The sequence below is a fragment of the Mastomys coucha genome, unplaced genomic scaffold (genome assembly GCF_008632895.1).
Source record: "Mastomys coucha isolate ucsf_1 unplaced genomic scaffold, UCSF_Mcou_1 pScaffold9, whole genome shotgun sequence".
Classification (NCBI taxonomy): domain Eukaryota; kingdom Metazoa; phylum Chordata; class Mammalia; order Rodentia; family Muridae; genus Mastomys; species Mastomys coucha.
The window spans coordinates 33,353,028-33,359,616 of NW_022196915.1; the positions used below are offsets into that span (position 1 = coordinate 33,353,028).

A 6,589-nucleotide genomic window follows, 5' to 3' on the forward strand; every position below is an offset into this window, starting at 1 on the left:
AAAAAAAAAAAAATACAGAACCAACAAGCCTGTCAAGAAAAAAATAACCGCTTCTGGTCTCCGGCTAAAATGTATTGCCAGCGCCGCTGTACTTTGTTTTAACAGATGGGCCTTTATCAGCAAATTATGTGGGCAGTTCCCCAAGCTCCCCCAGGAATGAAGGAGTGCTTTCGTTTACTTGGAGTCTTATCTGTTCCCTTTCAGCCACATTTCGCCCCAGAATTGTAGGTGTTTTCTTTCCTTCTTTCTTTCTATATTCATGCTAAGGATCAGCTACCAAGAAGCTCCTATTGTCCTACCATTAGCCAATCCTGGCTGATTGGTCAGCTCCATGGGATGGGGGTGGGGGACTGCAGTGACTCCTGGATACTATGGCTTTCCTGACATGCCTTAGCTCTCACCTAATGCAATCTGAAGCATGCCATGTTTATGCTGATGAATAATCTTGGGTCTGCTTCCATTTGCTTGCCCTAGCCCAAGCTCTCCCTCTTCCTTTCACGTCCTCCAGTGCTAGCTCACTCGTAGGTACCATAATTCTGCTGGGCTTCGGGGGAGGGAGTGCTATTGTTTCCGATGAGTCACCGGCTAGCTCTAGGCTCTGCAGACTGACTTCAAGGAGTCACAGGGAAAACCCGCTACTTACCACATGTTCAGTAGGTGGACCTGTGTTTTTAGGTTTATACTTTTTTACGAAGGAGACCTGTGCCAAAAACAGAGATGAATGATGACTCTCAAGATTTTATTTTACCCTGAAAATTACTTTCACCTTTCCTTGTTGCAATTTGACATAATCATTTCCACAAGAATCAAATCCCTAGGCCTCAGTTTCTCTAACCCTATAAAATGAGGTTGAATGAGTCCCAAAGTCGAATGTTCATGAGAAACACCTGGGAAGCTGGTTACATATGCAGATTCCGGACCCCCGACCACCCCGCCCCACCCCCTCCACACACACACACACACACACACACACACACACACACCACCTGTTCTGAAGCTGAGGTTTCCATGTGAGACACAGGGTTCCGGGTCTAAATTGAGCAGGTCTAGCCCTGAGATGAAGGTCTGATGAGCCCTAAGGGGCTTCATCTGGTAGTCTCTTATAGAGAGACTTTTAAGAACTCCAATGTTAAAAACTCCAGTTGTCCAGGCAAGTCTCATGTTTGCTGACAAACCTCTCTCCATATGGGAGTTTCCTGTGTCAGCATCTCCACTGACTATCAACTTTGAGTGAAGGGCAAAGGTTTGAGTCTGAGTAGGATATGGGTGGGTTGGGGTGGAAGCAGGGACACCCTTCAGACACCAAGCAGCATGGGTCAGCACAGTCTCAGGGCTTCTCCTACCCTCTCCCTCAAGCCACGTTACTTTGGTGTATGTGCGTGAGACAAGATCCCATGTGGGTCCTATGTAGCCTTGGACTCAGTTCTTCTGTGTGATGGGATTACAAGTGTGATCCCACATACAAATAAACCACTACTGCACATGGAATTTTTCAAGCCACCTGTCATAAGCTCCAACACAGGAGGGGCATGGCAGCCTCAGGGGGAAAGGTCATCCATGGCATTTGCAGTCAACCGTGGCAGAGCAGCTGATGAGCATATAAAAGTCAGAGAGCCACGATCAGCCATAGCCATCTTATTAACAACCCGTGTGACCTTGACCAAGCAGTCAGAGGCTTCTCCCTTGTATAATCCAGACCTGGGTTTTCTGAGTAGCTGGAGTGGGCCAGAAACCAGGCAGTGGCCCAACTAGGCACAAAGCCTCAACCCCAGAGTGAAACCAAGGAAACGAAAACGGCAATGTCAGAGAAGGCAGGACCCTGATACATACCAGGGGGAGAGAAGCAGTGCTGTTGAGAAGCCCTTGGAAGTTCCGAATAGCAGAGAGATGTTTGCTCAGAAAGGACCACCCAATTTATAGTTTGAAGGTAAGGCCACAAGGTGTCTGAAAGTGTCATCAGTTAGCAGAGGCTAGATCACTCTGAAATAACAAAGCAGTACAGTCTTAGAGGCTTTTATAAAAAGCTAAGTTCAGAGCCAGGCAGTGGTGCCATATACCTTTAATCCCAGCACTCAGGAGGCAGAGGGAGGCAGATAGACCTCTGAGTCTGAGGCCAGCCTGATCTATTGAGGACAGCCAGGGCTACACAGAGAAACTCATCTTAAGAAGCCAAAAACGAAAACAAAACAAACAAACAAAAAAAAAGTTTCAGGTCTCATTGTGCATTATGTCCATCCTACGGTCTGGGATTCCGCTCTCCTCCCTTCATTCTGAGACCCAGGGACAAAACAGCCTCTTCCTGAAACATGGCAGAACACCAGGACCAACAAACAGCACTGGAGATTCAATATCAGGGAGACCAGAAGAAACACACGGGCTGTGAGGATCTGTCTAGGGACAGTCTACTCAGGCTGGGCTGGCCAGGAGAGGTATGGAAGCAAATGCTGAAGATGCCACAAAGGCTGTGACAAAATTTTCCGGTGGACATGGACAAGTTCAACTGCCCCACAGGGAGTGGATTTGGGTGAGAGTTAAATGAGAATTTATTATCTGGGTACAGACCTGCGGTAAGCCTCAATAAGGGGTGATTATTACTGTAGTTCTAAATAGAAGAGGAGCTTAATTATTCGTGGGGACAATTAACTGAAGAATAGCCCAATACATGTGCTTATTTAAAAATTAATGTTTGGGTTGGTGAGATGGCTCAGTGGGTAAAAGAGAGAAATGAGTCAAAGTGTAAGCCTGACAACCTGAGTTCAGTCCCACAAGAAGCAGGCTGTGGTGGCTCACATTTGTAATCTCAGCATTCCTCTATCCAGATGGGAGACAGAGACAAGAGACTGACCAGGAAGCTCACCGGCCAGCTGGCACCTCAGAAACGAGAGATACTGTGCCTCAAAAGGGTGGATCGGCTTAGTTTTGGAGCCCCCAACTCTCTCTCTCTCTCTCTCTCCCTCTCTCTCTCTCTCTCTTTCTTCCCCAAGTCTCATTTTCCAATGAGACACACACACACACACACACACACACACACACACACACACACACACACACACACACACACACACACACAAAGTTTATAAAAAGTAGCAGCAGCATGGCAATAACTTGACTTTAGATATTCTTCACCCTTGAGGAATTTTTCTCAAGAGTTGATTTTCTAGCCATTTCAGGAAGTCTTTGTTCCTGCAGACACACTTTGGAGACAGAGAAAGTAGCCTGCGCAAAAGCCAGGGAGCCCCAGCCTATCTGCGCAGATGCTATAGATTAATAGTCATTGAATCTGGGAACGTGAAATGAACTGATAAGGAGAGCCGTAGGTACCAGTGACATCCAGGAAAGAAAGCTGACAGATCACCTGCTTCAGAAGATCCGACTCTTCAGATTGTCAGAGAGGGAGAGAGAGGACCTTTAAGTGACATTTGTTCTTTCATGGCTTACATTAAACAATTTAATATATAACATGAGGGAGAGAATGTGATATAAACAATATATCCAGGAGAAAAAATAAATGACCTCAGTCCCAAGAGGCGCTGCTCTGCACTGGTGCTGTTGGCTACGCTGTAAGGAATGATGTATCAGTTTGACTTCTAGTCTGTATCTAAATATATCATGGCCCGCTCCTGGAGTGCATTACCCTATCTTGAGATTTGTGCACACATTTTGCATTAATGTGGAAAGTATCCATCCGTTATCAGCAGAACCTAATTCTATACTGAAAAATGAGGTGTCTGCCGGGTACACTTCTATTTTAAGGTTTAAAGTCATTGAGAAAGGTAATCTAAAATAGAACTTTGGAGTTAAACCATGACGTTTTTCATGGCAAGGATGTTGAAAGACGGCTGTTGAGCATGTGACTCCAAGGCAGGGACTAGCCTCTAACCTTCAAGCCTGCTTCAAGGACACCGTTAGGAGTCCTCAATAATGTTATGAAGTTCTCAAAGATAGTCTTAGAGTACCTTTCTAAGTAAGCATGCAATTTTAGGTTTCGGTGTGCATGTTTTCATGTGAGCATTGGAATGCTATAGCATGTACACAGAGCTCACCAGGTATCTTTTGGGTATCTGCTGTCTCCTCCACCTCCTTAAGCAGGGTCTCCCCTATTTCTGTTGTGCTGAGTACTCCACGTAAGGAGATCTACAAGCTTCCTGGTGATCCTGTCACCACTTCCCATCTCCCCACAGGTGTGCAAGAGTAACAGATGTAAGCTCCCAAATGTTGCTTTTTGTAGGTTTCTGAGATCAAACTTGGGTGGTCAGGCTTGCAAGGCAAGTATCTTTACCCATTTATCTATTGCATCAGCCCAAACTTAATTTTTAAGTAAACATAATATTTGGGACTAATCTTGAATTAATTGTTCCCACTAATAAAAAAAAAAGTCCCAGAAATGCCACCATTTCTGCTTCTGAACCATGTCATCCCAACTGGGTCCTATCTACTCACAGGTTCTGGCTAAGCTGCTCTCTGTAGATGCCATCGGAAGGCAACACAACCTCCACAGAATATCACAGCAGCAGTGGGTTCCCTGAGGTAGCAGATGTAAAGCCACGGGCCCAAGACATCAGGGATGTTCCAAGCCCATGGATTTACGGTGCCTAAGGCAGTGTTTGGCAACTGCCAACTCTTAAACCACTCGGAACAGTCAATGATTAGGTTGGCTTCTGTTAGGTATCAGTGATAGGAGCCCAATTCTATCTGGTTCAACCAAAACACTGAAAAAGTAGGGATCAGTGGGAACTTGTCAGCTCACCCAACTAAAACCCAGTTTGAGTATAAATCTAGCTCTAGGGACAGAATGATCAACACAAGCACTTTGCTCTGTCTCATTTGCCTCTGCCCTGCTGGTATTCTTACAGATCAGATTTCACAGAACAACGGATACTGGGCTCCTCCAGACTCACACTCCAACCATCTGGGCACCAGTTAGACAAGGGCACCAGTTTTCCAAGTGGCTCATTTTCCACCACAAGTGATACACAAAGAGGGCCCTGCGGAGTCAGACTGCGTCGGGGAACTGCAGATCCCACTGTCCTGTATACCCCACAGAGTCCTGCTCCCAAGGAAGATAATAGGGGACACTGCCACATGCAGAGGCCATTGTGCTAACATGGCATGCACAGGGGACAATAGGCACAAGTCATTCCCATTTAGACTGGAGTCAGAACTTTGTAGGAGAGGAGTTCTTACACATCCCGAGACCTGGCGAGGCTTCTCATTCTGTGTGGGGGAAGTATATATGCAGAGGCAGGGGATACCCTGCGTAAAGATCCACAGGACAAACAGACAGCAAAAGGACAAGTACCAGAAGCCTCAAGATTAGGGACATTAGCTGGGAGTGGGGCATGACGGCTCTGAGGCCATTCTAGGGAATCCAGAGTTTTATTCTGTTAACCAGTAGTTAGACTTATTCGTAGAAAGAACTTTTGACTACATGGCTTTAGGTATAATCAAAATTTATAAAACAATCCAAAACATCCCCCCCAAAGGCTTTGAATGCTTGTTCCCTGAGAGGTAGCCCTAGGAGGCTGTAGAGAAAGGGCCTAACTGGGAGAAATAGGTCAGTAGACTTAGGCCATTGAAGGCTGTAGCTTACCCTCTGGGCTCAGGCCACTGGGTCAGCGTGTGTGTGTGTGTGTGTGTGTGTGTGTGTGTGTGTGTGTGTGTGTGTGTGTGCGCGTGTGTGTGTGTGTGCGTGTGTGTGAGAGAGAGAGAGAGAGGGAGAGAGAGAGAGATGTATGTGGGTACATGTATAAGCATTTTTCTGAATTAGCTGTGAATAAATTCATACATATATCATGGCCATTTCTCCTTAAAAACTTCAGTATGTATTTTCCCAGAATAGAAATAGAAGCAGTTTCTTCTACAACTAACTATAATGTAGTCAAGGCATCAGTAAATTCATGAGTGATGTCATACTTTACCACCCCACGTTAGTTTGGTCATTTGACCCAAACTCATTTATAGCATTTTCTCTTCTGCACTGCAGGGTCCAGTTTAGAGTCACATACAGTACTTGCATGTGATGACATTTTGGTTGTCTTTAATCTGATAACAACTCCTTGACCCCTGTTTGTCGTTAAAGGCATTGGCATTTCTGAACAACGGTCAGCTTCCTCTTTCCCCTTCACTTATATGCTCACGGGAGATTGTCTCCTGTGGATGAGCTTTAGGTTGTTCTTTCCCCAGGGTACAGTGCGAGAGAAGGCGTGTGCATCTCAGAGCCCCTCAATGCAGGGCCCAGTGCCCAGCCTCTCATTTCTAACACTAGCTTTGCTCTCCAGTCACGGGGATTTGTACTTCTCTATTGTATGCATGGCTATAATTTTTCACTTTGCTATTAATAAGCAATCTGAAGACATATTTTAGGATTAAGCAAATACCCTGCTTCTTGTCAAAGTTTCTCTTTCCAGATTTAGCATCTTTCAACAATTCTTTCCAGAAGCAATTTTACCTTAATAGCTGCAAAAATGACCATGCGTAGCTTTGGCTGAGCTCTTCTCACATTTACTAATGGACACTTGGCACTCCTCTCCCAAGGTTTCCATCCTTCAAGGACCTTTTTTCTCACCTGTAATGTTAACAGTATGAGCCT

The 6,589-nt window shown here is 45.5% G+C and overlaps 1 long non-coding RNA gene across 1 annotated transcript in view; it reads right to left on the reverse strand.

The window, feature by feature from the left end:
• The window catches only part of LOC116084593, a 27,163-nt gene extending 25,197 nt beyond the window's left edge, over window positions 1–1,966 (reverse strand). The window contains exons 1-2 of the long non-coding RNA XR_004116175.1: window positions 1,831–1,966; window positions 644–700 (exon numbers count right to left, since the gene is read on the reverse strand). This is a non-coding gene — a long non-coding RNA (uncharacterized LOC116084593). The remainder of the gene's footprint in view (window positions 1–643; window positions 701–1,830) is intronic.
• Window positions 1,967–6,589: the final 4,623 nt, after the last annotated feature.